General features: G+C 50.1%; 1 long non-coding RNA gene across 1 annotated transcript in view; it reads right to left on the bottom strand.

Annotated features, from left to right (window-relative positions):
* Window positions 1-4,902: 4,902 nt before the first annotated feature.
* The window catches only part of LOC135028053 (uncharacterized), a 15,808-nt gene continuing 4,339 nt past the window's right edge, over window positions 4,903-16,371 (bottom strand). Inside the window, exon 3 of the long non-coding RNA XR_010224411.1 lies at window positions 4,903-5,230. This is a non-coding gene — a long non-coding RNA (uncharacterized LOC135028053). The remainder of the gene's footprint in view (window positions 5,231-16,371) is intronic.

The raw sequence follows: 16,371 nt of genomic DNA, 5'->3' as shown, positions 1-16,371 counted from the left end.
TGCTCGCGGGGTGAGAACATCTCCCTAATTGAATTCAGCGATATGAATAGAGGTTGTGCAGCAGCCACAGAAAGGGTTAATCTCTGCAGCTTGTCACTAAATTACATTGTTGCAATTTTAGCTGGGAGCTGCAATAATTACTCTAATATATAACACAGCCAACACTTCTATATTCACACAATATACTGCATGGTGAATATAGAAGTGGTGCTTACTAAACAGCACCTCCTACTGCATTCCACATCACCGCTGGTCACACTCATATCAGGCCCATAATGCTGTATACTATGCCATAGTGGTGCTTACTATATAACACCAGGTGCTGTGCAGTGGTCAAAACACACTAACTGGTCCCATGCTGTTGTTGAACTAAAGGCCTATACACACGATGAGATTCGGTCTATGCTAATAGGTTTAAAAAGGTTACATAAAAGCTACTTTATGTATTTATTCATTAAAGTTTTTAAGTTGTATTTTACAACCATACAATGATATGATATATTCCATAGACAAAAAACCTTACGGTTTCACAGGTCCCATTAAGGCTTCTTACACATGATCTGGCATTTCAGAAACCTGTTGTGACTCTTCCACTCAAACTCCAAAAAGCAATGAAATTCCGATTATTAAGGCTGACGCCTTAATGGACGTGTTCCTTGCGCAATACAGATATGGTATGCCATCACAGCCTGTGGGTAAGTTTAGATTCAGCACTCTCACAGAGTGAGATTGCTGTCACTCACACAATGGTGGAGCTGCTAATTCACAGATTTGTGTGCTCATTGGAATACACACATGCAGTCTATGCAACTGAAGGTCTGAGCGGAAGACAAAGATGCTCGGATGAGGTAAGAGTGTTGTTGATTGGAGGGAGAAGACAGAGCATTGTGGATGGGGGTGTGTGGATCGAGGGAAGACTAAGTAGCATTGATGGGTGGGGACAAAGAAACACGGGATAATTCAGACTGCAGCGACCGCAGTCTAAATTAGTTTGTGGGGTGCGAAAGCGCAATGGCCGCACTGTGCATGCGTACCCGGGAGCCCAGTGAGGGGAGGGGGAGGGCCTGACATGCGGGGCGGACAAGCCCTGTGCTGGGCGTCACATCGCATGTTAGAGTAAATGATTGTAGATGTGCGAAATTTGGCATATCTACAATCAATTCTGAATTGATTGTAGATGGGGGGTTAAGACAGATGGGGGAAAGACAGTTGCACAGATGGTGAGGAGACAGCTGCGTGGATGGGTGGACAGTGCCGTGTGGATGAGGGGGAAAAAGCAGCACAGATGTGGGAGGGGTAAGAGCAGTATAGATGGAAATAAATGGCATGGATGAGGAAGGCAGAGCAGTATGGATGAGGGGAATACAGTCCCAACATCAGAGGGGATAAGTATTTTTACCTCCCCTTGGGGGGTGGCAGCTAGGCCTAATCCTTGGGTGGGTTGGATAGGGAAACCCCCCCCCCCCCAATAGTGACCCACGAAACTTACCTTCAGGATGACAGCTATATGAATAGGGTAAGAGTGGTGTGGATAGGGGGTAGATTAAGCAGCAAGTATGGGAAGGGAGACAGAGCGGTGCAGATGGGGGAAATGGTGCAGATGGGTTGAAAACACTGGCACGGATGGGTAGAAAACTGGTGCAGATGGGAGAGAAGACAGTGTGCCCTGTACTGGAGGAGACAGAGTGACGTTGAAGAGGGAAACACTGAGCAGCACAGAGAGAAGGAAACGGTGATACAGACAAGGCACAGGTGGGGAAAGACAGATGGTACAGATAAGTTAGTACAGACTAGCACAGATGGAAGAACACAGCAGTAGGGATTGGGGAAGACAGGGCAGCATGGGGGTGTATAGGGGAAGTAAGTGTAGATGCATAGACCGTAGATGGGGTATTATAGTTTTAGCAATTAACCAAGATGTTTGAGGGAGCTAAATCTGTAGACTAAATGAGATGGATGTATGGAGTGAGAAGGCTGTTGTAAAATGGTGGGATTGTTGTGGTGACCGAATGGGATGGTTGTGGGCACTGTGTGGGATGGGAGCTCCACAACACTGCTCAGACCTTCAGTTGCATAGACTGCATGTGTGTATTCCAATGAGCACACAAATCTGTGAATTAGCAGCTCCACCATTGTGTGAGTGACAGCAATCTCACTCTGTGAGAGTGCTGAATCTAAACTTACCCACAGGCTGTGATGGCATACCATATCTGTATTGCGCAAGGAACACGTCCATTAAGGCGTCAGCCTTAATAATCGGAATTTCATTGCTTTTTGGAGTTTGAGTGGAAGAGTCACAACAGGTTTCTGAAATGCCAGATCATGTGTAAGAAGCCTTAATGGGACCTGTGAAACCGTAAGGTTTTTTGTCTATGGAATTTCATAGCTTTTTTTCAATTTATTTTTTGTAATTCAGAAATGTAAAATTTCACTGTAAGAATAAACATTTGATTTTTTTAAAATGTTTAACAATAACACACCCCTGGCAACAAGCATTTCCCCTGGCCACAAGCATTACAAACCCCTGAAATGAGTATGACACCTGTCCCAGAGCATGAAATCCCTGGCAATGAGCAAGACAGCAAGCCTAAGAAACCCCAGGGAACAAGCATGACACCCAGCGTGTAGAAGCTTTACTGTAGGGCATAATGTATCACGAGCATTAAAGTGTGGGGCATATGGTGCAGTGTGGGGCTTAATATGGTGAAATTTTTTTTTTCCCTGTGGTGGCCAAGGTCTGTTGGTGCAGGGCCAAAAACTGGGGTGTAAGGTAGTCTTTTCTGGTGAGGTCATGCCCATTTTAATGAGCACACGCCCCTTGCCTGGAGCACAGCATTATGCAGCTTTTACATTTCCACAATGGCGGAACAGCGAAAGAGACACAGACCACGGGCAGCATGAGAGAGAGAGAAAGACCAGGGGCAGCAAGAGAGAGACAGACAGACCAGGGGCAGCGAGAGAGACAGAGATACCAGGGCCAACGAGAGAGACAGAGACAGACAAAGGAAGTGGCGGAATTAGAGAATAGTGGGCCCAGGTGCAACAATATGCATTGGGCCCCTCTCCCTTACTAAAATTAGGGATCGCATGAACCACAAAAAAAACTGTAAGTGGGTGACTGAAGTAGGGGAGACAGGGAGATAGTATGCAAGTAAGGCAAGAGTGACAGGTAGATAGTGGGTGACTGAGGCAGGGGTGACATGAACATAGTGGGTGACTGAGGCAGGGGTGACAAGTAGAGAGTAGATGACTGAGGCAGGAGTGACAGGTAGAGTTGGTGACTGAGGCAGGGGTGACAGGGAGATAGTGGGTGACTGAAGCAGGGGTGACAAGGAGATAGTGGGTGACTGAAGCAGGGATGACAGGGAGATAGTGTGCGAGTAAGGTAGGAGTGACTGGTAGATAGTGGGTGACTGAGGCAGGGGTGACAGGGAGATAGTGGGTGACTGGTGAGGCAGGGGTGACAGGGAGATAGTGGGTGACTGAAGCAGGGGTGACAGGGAGATAGTGGGTGACTGAGGCCGGGATGACAAGTAGAGAGTAGATGACTGAGGCAGGGGTGACAGGGAGATAGTGGATGACTGAGGCAGAGCTGACAGGGAGATAGTGGGTGACTGAGGCAGGGGTGACATGGACATAGTGGGTGACTGAGGCAGGGGTGACAAGTAGAGAGTAGATGACTGAGGCAGGGGTGACAGGGAGATAGTGGGTGACTGAAGCAGGGGTGACAGGGAGATAGTGGGTGACTGAGGCCGGGATGACAAGTAGAGAGTAGATGACTGAGGCAGGGGTGACAGGGAGATAGTGGATGACTGAGGCAGAGCTGACAGGGAGATAGTGGGTGACTGAGGCAGGGGTGACATGGACATAGTGGGTGACTGAGGCAGGGGTGACAAGTAGAGAGTAGATGACTGAGGCAGGGGTGACAGGGAGATAGTGGGTGACTGAGGCCAGGGGGACAGGGAGATAGTGGGTGACTGAGGCAGGGGTGACAGGTAGAGTTGGTGACTGAACAGGGGTGACAGGTAGAGTTGGTGACTGAGGCAGGGTGAGAGTGGGTGACTGAGGCAGGGGTGACAGGGAGATAGTGGGTGACTGAGGCAGGGGTGACAAGTAGAGAGTATATGACTGAGGCAGGGGTGACAGGGAGATAGTGGGTGACTGAGGCAGGGGTGACAGGTAGAGTTGGTGACTGAACAGGGGTGACAGGTAGAGTTGGTGACTGAGGCAGGGTGAGAGTGGGTGACTGAGGCAGGGGTGACAGGGAGATAGTGGGTGACTGAGGCAGGAGTGACATGGACATAGTGGGTGACTGAGGCAGGGGTGACATGGACATAGTGGGTGACTGAGGCAGGGGTGACATGGACATAGAGGGTGACTGAGGCAGGGGTGACATGGACATAGTGGGTGACTGAGGCAGGGGTGACAAGTAAAGAGTAGATGACTGAGGCCGGTATGACAGAGAGATAGTGGGTGACTGAGACAGGGGTGACAGGTAGAGTTGGTGACTGAGGCAGGGGCGACAGGGAAATAGTGGGTGACTGAGGCAGGGATGACAGGGAAATAGTGGGTGACTGAGGCAGGAGAGACAAGGAGATAGTGGGTGACTGAGGCAGGGGTGACAGGGAGACAGTGGGTGACTGGGGTGGTCTTCTGTTTGCCGGTGGCCGGACTCCTAACGATCAACATACTGGCGCCGGAATCCCGACCGCCGGCATACCGACATCTTTTCTCCCTCTTGGGGGTCCATGAGCGCCCTGGAGAAAGTATAGATAGCATGGCGAGCCACCGTGCTCATTTGCGCTTGCCCGGGTGTAGCAGGGTATGCTGGCGGCCGGGCTCCCGTCGACCAGCATACTGGCGCCGGAATCCCGACCGCCGGCATACCGACAGCTGGGCAAGCGCAAATGAGCCCCTTGCGGGCTCGCCATGCTGCGGGCACGGTGGCTCGCCACGCTATCTATACTTTGACTGAGACAGGGCTGACAGGGAGATAGTGGGTGACAGGTATAGAGTGACTAAGGCAGAGGTGCAGAAAGATGGCGGCCGCAGTGTGCGACCCTGTCCCAGTGGTTTCCCTCCCTGGGTCCCCACTCACCTCACACTGTGATCCAGGCTCTCTCTTTAAGCAGTGCAGCAGGTGTGCGAGCACACCTCGGGAGGACATGAGAAGGCAGCAGCAGCACCCTCCACATATGGTACTCTCCGCGATGTAATGGTCAGGCCGGCCCTGTATATACACTCACATAGTAAAAGACAAACATATAGCAAAACATACATACACACATATGACAAAACACACAAACAGCTAAACACACATAGCAAAAAAGGAGATTTTACTCACCGGTAAATCTATTTCTCGTAGTCCGTAGTGGATGCTGGGGACTCCGTAAGGACCATAGGGAATAGACTGGCTCCGCAGGAGATAGGGCACTCTAGAAAAGAATTAGGTCTACTGGTGTTCACTGGCTCCTCCCTCTATGTCCATCCTCCAGACCTCAGTTAAGGAAACTGTGCCCGGACAAGCTAACATTACAAGGAAAGGATTTTGGAATCCAGGGTAAGACTCATACCAGCCACACCAATCACACCGTATAACTTGTGATAACCAAATACAGTTAACAGTATGAACAATACAAAACATCAGATAACCTGATGTAACATAACATAACCCTTTGTTAAGCAAAAACTATATACAGTATTGCAGAAGAAGTCCGCACTTGGGACGGGCGCCCAGCATCCACTACGGACTACGAGAAATAGATTCTTATTTTCTCTAATGTTCTAAGTGGATGCTGGGGACTCCGTAAGGACCATGTGGATTATACCAAAGCACCCAAACGGGCGGGAGAGTGCGGATGACTCTGCAGCACCGAATGAGCAAACTCAAGGTCCTCCTCAGCTAGGGTATCAAACCTGTAGAACTTTGCAAATGTGTTTGATCCCGACCAAGTAGCTGCTCGGTAAAGTTGTAATGCCAAGACCCCTCGGGCAGCCGCCCAAGAAGAAGCCCACCTTACTTGTGGAATGGGCCTTTACTGATTTCGGAGGCGGCAATCCAGCCGCAGAATGAGCCTGCTGAATCGTGTTACAGATCCAGCGAGCAATAGTCTGCTTTGAAGCAGGAGCACCCAACTTATTGGATGCATACAGGATAAACAGCGACTCCATTTTCCTGACCTTGGCCGTTCTGGTCACATAAATCTTCAAAGCCCGCACTACATCTAGTAACTCGGAATCCTCCAAGTCCCCTGTAGCCACAGGCACCACAATAGGTTGGTTCATATGAAATGATGACACCACCTTGGGCAGAAATTGTGGACGGGACCGCAATTCTGCCCTGTCCATATGAAAAACCAGATAGGGGCTTTTATGTGACAAAGCCGCCAATTCCGACACATGCCTGGCTGAGGCCAGAGCCAGCAGCATAACCACCTTCCACGTGAGATATTTTAACTCCACAGTTTTTAGTGGTTCAAACCAGTGTGATTTTAGGAAACCCAACACCACGTTAAGATCCCAAGGTGCCACTGGAGGCACAAACGGGGGCTGTATATGCAGCACTCCCTTCACAAAGGTCTGAACTTCAGGAAGAGCTGCCAGTTCTTTTTGAAAGAAAATGGATAGGGCCGAAATCTGGACCTTAATGGATCCCAATTTTAGGCCCAAAGACACTCCGGATTGTAGGAAATGAAGGAACCGGCCCAGCTGGAATTCCTCTGTAGGAGCCCTCCGGGCTTCACACCAAGCAACATATTTTCGCCATATACGGTGATAATGCTTAGACGTTACAACCTTCCGAGCCTTTATAAGCGTAGGAATAACCTCATCCGGAATCCCCTTTTCTGCTAGGATCCGGCGTTCAACCGCCATGCCGTCAAACGCAGCCACGGTAAGTCTTGGAACAGACAGGGCCCCTGTTGTAACAGATCCTGTCTTAAGGGCAGAGAACATGGGTCCTCTGTGAGCATTTCTTGCAGATCCGGATACCAAACTCTTCTTGGCCAATCCGGAACAATGAGAATTGTTCTCACTCCTCTTCTTCTTATGATTCTCTGTACCTTGGGTATGAGAGGAAGAGGGGGAAACACATAAACCGACTGGAACACAAACGGTGTCACTAGTGCGTCCACAGCTATCGCCTGAGGGTCCCTTGACCTGGCGCAATACCGCTGTAACTTTTTGTTTAGACGGGACGCCATCATGTCCACTTGTGGCAGTTCCCACCGGTCTGACACCTGTGTGAAGACTTCTGGATGAAGTACCCATTCTCCGGGGTGGAGGTCGTGCCTGCTGAGGAAGTCTGCTTCCCAGTTGTCCACTCCCGGGATAAACACTGCTGACAGTGCTCTTACATGATTCTCCTCCCAACGAAGAATCCTGGTGGCTTCTGTCATCGCCACCCTGCTCCTTGTGCCGCCTTGACGGTTTACATGAGCCACTGCGGTGATGTCTGATTGAATCAGCACCGATTTGTCTCGAAGCAGGTTTACTGCCTGACTTAGGGCGTTGTATATGGCCCTTATTTCCAGGATGTTTATGGGCAGACAAGTCTACTGACTTGACCACAGGCCTTGGAAATTTCTTCCCTGCGTGACTGCTCCCCACCCTCGGAGGCTCGCATCCGTGGACACAAGGACCCAGTCCTGAATGCCGAATCTTCGGCCCTCGAGAAGGTGAGCACTCTGCAGCCACCACAGCAGAGACACCCTTGCCCTGGGGGATAGGGTGATCAGCCGCTGCATCTGTAGATGTGATCCGGACCACTTGTTCAACAGATCCCATTGAAAGGTCCTCGCATGGAACCTGCCGAAGGGAATGGCCTCGTATGATGCCACCATCTTTCCCAGGACTCGCGTGCATTGATGCACTGACACCTGTCTTTGTTTTAATAAGTCTCTGACTAAGGTCATGAGCTCCTGAGCCTACTCAGTCGGGAGATAAACCCTCTTCTGGTCTGTGTCCAGAATCATGCCCAGGAAGGGCAGACGAGTCGTAGGGATCAACTGCGACATTGGGATATTCAGAACCCAGCCGTGTTGCTGTAACACCTCCTGAGAGCGTGCTACACTGATCAGCAACTGTTCGCTGGACCTCGCCTTTATAAGGAGATCGTCCAAGTACGGGATAATTGTGATTCCTTGCTTTCGCAGGATCACCATCATTTCTGCCATTACCGTGGTAAATATTCTCGGTGCCATGGAGAGACCAAACGACAACGTCTGGAATTGGTAGTGACAATCCTGTACCACCAACCTGAGGTATTCCTGATGAGGTGGATAAATCGGGACATGCAGGTAAGCATCCTTTATGTCCAGCGACACCATAAAATCCCCTTCTTCCAGGCTCGCAATGACTGCTCTCAGCGATTCCATCTTGAACTTGAACCTTTTCAGGTAAACGTTCAGGGATTTTAAGTTCAAAATGGGCCTGACCAAACCGTCCGGTTTCGGTACCACAAACATTGTGGAATAATACCCTCTCCCCCGTTGAAGGGGGGGGGGGGACCTCCACCACCACCTGCTGGAGATACAATTTGTGAATCGCAGTTACCACCAACTCCTTTTCTATGGGGGACGTTGGCAGAGCCGATTTGAGGAAGCGGCGAGGGGTATCTCTTCAAATTCCAGCCCGTACCCCTGGGATACTATCTGTATAACCCAGGGATCCGCCTGTGAGCGAACCCACTGGTGGCTGAAATTTCGGAGACGCGCCCCCCACCGACCCTGGCTCCACCTGTGGAGCCCCAGCGTCATGCGGTGTACTTAGTTGAAGCCGGGGAGGACTTCTGTTCCTGGGAACTAGCTGTGTTATGCAGCTTCCTTCCTCTACCCTTGCCTCTGGCAAGAAAGGACGCACCTCGGACTTTCTTACCCTTCTGTGAACGAAAGGACTGCATTTGATAATACGATGCTTTCTTAGGTTGTGATGGAATAAATGGTAGAAAATTTGACTTTCCAGCCGTAGCTGTGGCCACTAAGTCCGACAGACCTTCCCCAAATAATTCCACACCCTTGTAAGGCAAAACCTCCATGTGCCGCTTAGAGTCGGCATCACCTGTCCATTGTCGAGTCCACAGGCCCCTTCTGGCTGAAATCGACATAGCATTTATCCTAGAGCTCAGCATGGCAATGTCCCTCTGAGCATCCCTCATATACAGGACAGTGTCTTTTATATGCCCCAGTGTCAGTAATATAGTATCCTTGTCCAGGGTTTCCATCTCTTCAGATAACATATCTGCCCATGCTGCTACAGCACTACACATCCATGCCGACGCAATGGCCGGTCTAAGCACGGTACCCGAATGTGTGTATATGGACCTTAGGATAGCTTCCTGCTTTCTATCTGCAGGATCTTTTAAGGCTGCCGTATCCTGTGACGGTAGCGCCACCTGTTTAGACAAGCGTGTCAACGCTTTGTCTACCCTCGGGGCGGATTCCCAGCGTAACCTGTCCGATGGCGGGAAGGGGTACGCCATTAGCATCCTTTTGGGGATCAGCAGTTTCTTATCTGGTGATTCCCACGATTTCTCACATAACTCATTTAATTCATGAGACGGGGGAAAGGTCACCACTTGTCTCTTTTCCCCAAACATATTATCTCTCTTCTCAGGGACAGGGCTTTCCTCAGAGATGTGTAACACCTCCTTCATAGCTATAATCATATATCTTATAGCTTTGGCCATTTTAGGTTGTAATCTGGCCTCCTCATCATCGACGCTAGAGTCAGACTCCGTGTCGATATCTGTGTCAACAACCTGGGATAGTGGACGCTTTTGAGACCCTGACGGCCCCTGCGTAGCAAGATCAGACTGTCCCAAGGCTTCTGCTTTATCTAGCCTTTTATGTAAGGAATTAACATTCTCATTTAAAACCTTCCACATATCCATCGAATCCGGTGTCGGCACCGGCTGCGGCGACACCACACTCATTTCCTCCCGCTCCGCCTCCACATAGCCTTCCTCGTCAAACATGTCGACACACGCGTACCGACACACCATACACACAGAGGAAGCTCTTTTGAAGACAATTCCCCCACCAGGCCCCTCGGAGAGACAGAGAGAGAGTTTGCCAGCACACACCCCAGCGCTATATGACCCAGGAAAAAACACAGTAACTCAGTGTTTACCCAGTAGCTGCTGTATTATCTGTTTTGCGCCTAAATTTATGTGCCCCCCCCTCTTTTTTCACCCCTCAACCGTGATTCTGCAGGGGAGAGTCTGGGGAGCTTCCTTCCAGCGGAGCTGTGAAGAGAAAATTACGCTGGTGAGTGCTGAGGAAGAAGCCCCGCCCCCTTCTTGGTGGCTTTCTGTCCCGCGATTTTGTGTGAAAAAAATGGCGGGGGCTCATGCAGACATACAGTGCCTACCTGTATGTCTGCTTACTTTTGCCAAAGGTACCTTATTGCTGCCCAGGGCGCCCCCCCCTGCGCCCTGCACCCTACAGTGACCGGAGTGTGTGGTGTGCTGTGGGAGCAATGGCGCACAGCTGCAGTGCTGTGCGCTACCTTGTTTGAAGACTGAAGTCTTCTGCCGCCGATTTCTTCATCTACGCCGTGCTTCTTGCTTCTGGCTCTGCGACGGGGACGGCGGCGTGGCTCTGGGATCGGACCGCCAATGGTTAGTACCTGTGTTCGATCCCTCTGGAGCTAATGGTGTCCAGTAGCCTAAGAAGCGCAACATATCCCGCAGTTGGTAAGGTTTGCTTCTCTCCCCTCAGTCCCACGTAGCAGAAAGTCTGTTGCCAGCAGAAGCTCTCTGAAAATAAAAAACCTAACAAAATACTTTTCTTTCTCAGCAAGCTCTGGAGAGCTCACTAAGGTGCACCCTTCTCGTTCGGGCACAGATTCTAACTGAGGTCTGGAGGAGGGACATAGAGGGAGGAGCCAGTGCACACCAGTAGACCTAATTCTTTTCTAGAGTGCCCTATCTCCTGCGGAGCCCGTCTATTCCCCATTGTCCTTACGAAGTCCCCAGATCCACTTAGGACGTTAGAGAAAATGGATTTTAAATACCTACCGGTAAATCCTTTTCTCTTAGTCCGTAGAGGATGCTGGGAACTCCAAAAGGACCATGGGGTATAGACGGGATCCGCAGGAGACATGGGCACTTTAAGACTTCAAATGGGTGTGAACTGGCTCCTCCCTCTATGCTCCTCCTCCAGACCTCAGTTATAGGAACTGTGCCCAGGGAGACGGACATTTTGAGGAAACGGATTTTTGTTAACTAAGGGTGAGATACATACCAGCTCACACCACAACACACCGTACAACATGGCTTTTAACCAAATACCAGTTAACGGAATGAACCAAAATCAGCAACAGGCTGATCACAACTGAAACAGAACTTTTGTGTAACATAAGCAATAACTATAACAAGAACTGCAGATAGTGGAGGTCATTCCGAGTTGTACGCTCGCAAGCTGCTTTTAGCAGCATTACACACGCTAAGCCGCCGCCTACTGGGAGTGAATCTTAGCTTCTTAGAATTGCGAACGACGGATTCGCAATATTGCGATTAGCACACTTCTTAGCAGTTTCTGAGTAGCTCGAGACTTACTCTGCCATTGCGATCAGTTCAGTCAGTATCGTACCTGTTTGACGTCACAAATACGCCCAGCGTTCGCCCAGGCACTCCCCCGTTTCTCCAGCCACTCCCGCGTTTTTAAAAAATACGTCAGCGTTTTTTCACACACACCCATAAAACGCTCAGTTTCCGCCCAGTAACACCCACTTCCTGTCAATCACACTCCGATCATCAGAACGAAGAAAAATCCTCGTAATGCCGTGAGTAAAATACCTAACTGCATAGCAAAATTACTTGGCGCAGTCACACTGCGGACATTGTGCATGCGCGTTAGCGACTGATCGCTTCGTTGCGGAAAAAAACAACGAGCGATCAACTCGGAATGACCCCCAAAGTCCGCACTGGGACGGGCGCCCAGCATGCTCTATGGACTAAGAGAAAAGGATTTACCGGTAGGTATTAAAATCCTATTTTCTCCTATGTCCTAGAGGATGCTGGGGACTCCAAAAGGACCATGGGGATTATACCAAAGCTCCAGAACGGGCGGGAGAGTGCGGATGACTCTGCAGCACCGATTGAGCAAACATGAGGTCCTCATCAGCCAGGGTATCAAACTTGTAGAATTTTGCAAAAGTGTTTGAACCCGACCAAGTAGCTACTCGGCAAAGCTATAACGCCGAGACCCCTCGGGCAGCCGCCCAAGATGAGCCCACCTTTCTGGTATGATTTGGCATGGTCAGCGCGCTCTGGGGGGGATATAAGGGAAAAATGGGAATATAGGGTATTGCGGGATGGGAGTGGTACTTGGATAAGTGATTGTGTTGACTGTTTGCGCCTGATTGTAGGTTTTGCACCAATGATCAATCTGATATGGTTTCTATCTGAACTCTTTATTTGTAAATTAGATATGATTAGGTCAGCATCCTAATTTCAATATTGTGTTTGGTCCTTGTCCCACAGTTCCTTCACCACTGTCAGGTGTGTCCTGCAGACTACCCTTTGCAAGGTATACCTTCCTATTGGTATACCGATTGGACCCCAGCTCAGGTAAATGTCAAGTGTACCCTGTGGGTCACCTTTACCATAGGTGTGGTGGATGCCTATGTGCCCTCTGAACTGCGTCCTATTTGAATGTCTGGGGTATGACTAGTGCGGCGTCCCGCCTGTCAGTCCCCTCTTATGTGCGGCTCTGGGTTGTGTGGTCATAGGCTGTGTGTTTTACACTTACCGCCGGGGGCAGGTAACTACCTGCCGCCGGTGACCGCGTCTCTTCCTTCCACAACCTCAGGCCTGGTCCTCTGTGTCCGCGTCCTCCGTCTCCTTCAGTCCGCCGCGTCTTCCTTCTCCTTCAGTCCGCGCGCTTCTCCTGCAGCAGCCGGTCTCCTCCGTTCCCGGGTCCCGTTCTGTCACTTCACCGATGGCCCTTCACCGATTTCGGTAACGGCAATCCAGCCATAGAATGCGCATGCTGAATCGTATTACATATCCAACGTGCAATAGTCTGTTTAGAAGCAGGAGCCCCAATCTTGTTGGGAGCATACAGGACAAACAGTGCCTCTGTTTTCCTAATACGAGCTATTCTGGCGACATAAATCTTCAAAGCTCTGACTACATCGAGAGAATTTGAATCAGCCAAAGCTTCAGTAGCCACAAGCACCACAATAGGTTGGTACATGTGAAATGAAGAAACCACCTTTGGTAGAAATTGTTGACGAGTTCGTAATTCCGCTCTATCCACATGGCAGATCAAATAGGGACTCTTGTGAGACAAGGCCACTAATTCTTGCGGATGCCAAGGCCAATAGCAAGACCACTTTCCAAGTGAGGAATTTTAACTCAACCTTCTGTAAAGGTTCAAACCAATGTGACATAAGGAACTGCAACACCACGTTAAGGTCCCATGGTGCCACCGGGGGCACAAATGGAGGTTGGATGTGCAGCACACCCTTCACGAAAGTCTGAACTTCCGGAAGGGAGGCCAATTCTTTTTGAAAGGAAATCGATAAGGCCGAAATATGGACTTTAATGGAGCCCAACTTTAGGCCCGCATCCACACTGGCCTGCAAAAAATGTAGAAAACGACCCAGCTAAAATTCTTCCGTAAGAGCCTTCTTGGCTTCACACCAAGACACGTATTTTCTCCAAATACAGTGATAATGCTTCGTCGTTACCTCCTTTCTTGATTTAAGCAGTGTAGGGATGACTTCACCGGGAATACCCTTCCGGGCTAAGATCTGGCGTTCAACCGCCATGCCGTCAAACGCAACCGGCCCTTGCTGTAACAGATCCTCTCTTAGAGGAAGAGGCCAGGGATCTGCTATGAGCAGTTCCTGAAGATCCGGATACCAGGCCCTCCGTGGCCAATCTGGAACAAAGAGTATCGCCTGAACCCCTGTTCTTCTTATGAGGCTTATCACCTTTGGAATGAGTGGTAGTGGAGGAAACACATAGAACGACTGAAACACCCAGGGCGTCACCAGGGCGTCCACCGCACTGGCTTAAGGGTCCCTCAACCTGGAACAATATCTCTGAAGTTTCTTGTTGAGGCGAGACGCCATCATGTCTATTTGAGGAATTCCCCAATGACTTGTCACTTCTGCAAAGACCTCTTGATGAAGACCCCACTCTCCAGATGGAGATCGTGTCTGCTGAGGAAATCTGCTTTCCAGTTGTCCACGCCTCGAATGAAGACCGCCGAGAGAGCGCCTGTATGTTTTTCCGCCCAGCGGAGAACTCTTGTGGCCTCCGCCATCGCTGCTCTGCTTCTTGTTCCGCCTTGGTGGTTTATGTACGCCACTGCTGTTATGTTGTCCAACAGGAGATGTTCCGCTTGTAGAAGGCCGTTGTAGATGGCTCTTAATTCCAGAATGTTTATGTGCAGACAAGCTTCCTGGCTTGACCATTTTCCATGGAAAATTTCCCTCTGTGTGACCGCTCCCCAGCCTCGGAGACTTGCATCCGTGGTCACCAGGATCCAATCCTGGATCCCGAACCTGCGTCCCCCTAGGAGGTGAGAACTTTGGAGCCACCACAGGAGAGAAACTCTGTTCCTGGAAGATAGGCTTGTTTTCCAGTGCATGTGCAGGTGAGACCCGGACCACTTGTCCAACAGGTTCCACTGAAACACCCTGGCATGGAACCTGCCAAACGGAATGGCCTCGTAGGCCGCCACCATCTTCCCCAGCACCTGAGTACATTGATGAATCGACACTCTTGCCGGTTTCAGAATCCCTTTGACCATGTTCTGGATTTCCAGAGCTTTTTCCACCGGGAGAAAAACTCTCTGCAGGTCCGTGTCCAGAATCATGCCCAAGAATGACAGCCGTGTTGTCGGAACCAACTGTGACTTTGGCAAATTCAGGAGCCAACCATGTTGTTGCAGCACTGTCAGGGAGAGCGCAACGTTTCTTAGTAACTGCTCCTTTGATCTCGCCTTTATCAGGAGATCGTCCAAGTACGGGATAATTGTGACACCGTGCTTTCGCAGGAGCACCATCATTTCCGCCATTACTTTAGTGAAAATCCTCGGAGCCATGGAAAGCCCAAACGGCAACGTCTGAAATTGGTAATGACAATCCCGAACAGCAAACCTCAGGTAAGATTGATGTGGAGTATATATGTGAACATGTAGGTAAACATCGACTGACACCATAAAATCCCCCCTTCCAGACTGGATATCACTGCTCGGAGAGATTCCATTTTGAATTTGAATCTTTCAAATACAGATTGAGGGATTTTAAGTTCAGAATCGGTCTGACCGAGCCATCCGGCTTTGGGACCACGAACAGGCGTGAATAAAACCCTTCTCCCCGTTGTGACGGGGGTACCGCGACAATGACTTGTTGTTGACATAGCTTTTGTATTGCAGCGCACACTACTTCCCTTTCCAGAAGAGAAGCTGGCAAGACCGATTTGAAAAATCGGTGAGGGGGCACGTCTTGAAACTCCAGTTTGTACCCTTGGGTCACAATTTCCAGCACCCAAGGATCCATGCCTGAGTGAGCCCAGATCCGACTGAAGAGCTGAAGACGTGCCCCCACTGGTGCGGACTCCCGCAGCGAATCCCCAGCGTCATGCGGTGGACTTGGTAGAAGCCAGGGAGGACTTCTTCTCCTGGGGGCTTGCCACAGCCGGCGATCTTTTTCCCCTTCCCTTACCTCTAGCGGCAAGGAAGGAGGACCCTCGTCCTTTTTTGAATTTATTAGACCGAAAGGACTGCATCTGATACTGAGGCGTTTTCTTTTGCTGTGGAGGGACAAAAGGTAGAAAAGATGACTTACCCGCAGTAGCTGTAGATACCAGGTCCGCGAGGCCTTCACCAAACAAAACGCCACCTTTATAGGGCAGAGCCTACATAGCCTTTTTAGAGTCAGCATCACCATTCCATTGATGAGTCCACAACGCTCTCCTAGCTGAGATTGCCATGGCATTGGCCCTTGATCCCAAGAGGCCAATATCTCTCGCAGCCTCCTTTAAATAGACCGCTGCGTCCCTAATATGACCCAGCTTCAAATGCACGCTATCCCTATCCATGGTGTCTATTTCAGATGACAAGGTATCTGCCCACTTTTCAATAGCGCTACTCACCCATGCCGATGCCACGGCCGGCCTGAGCAGCATACCCATAGTGACATAAATAGATTTCAAGGTAGTTTCCTGCTTACGATCCGCAGGATCCTTTAGGGCTGCAGTGTCAGGGGACAGTAGCACCACCTTCTTGGACAACCGTGCTAGAGCTTTGTCCACTGTGGGTGTTGACTCCCACCTTACCCTATCCTCAGAGGGAAAAGTATATGCCATAGAAATTCTCTTGGGAATCAGTAACTTTTTATCAGGAGTTTCCCAAG

The sequence above is a fragment of the Pseudophryne corroboree genome, unplaced genomic scaffold, assembly GCF_028390025.1.
Source record: "Pseudophryne corroboree isolate aPseCor3 unplaced genomic scaffold, aPseCor3.hap2 scaffold_473, whole genome shotgun sequence".
NCBI classification, from domain to species: domain Eukaryota; kingdom Metazoa; phylum Chordata; class Amphibia; order Anura; family Myobatrachidae; genus Pseudophryne; species Pseudophryne corroboree.
The sequence above is the reverse complement of the archived record's forward strand: the minus strand, read 5'-3'. Positions and strand labels throughout refer to the sequence as shown.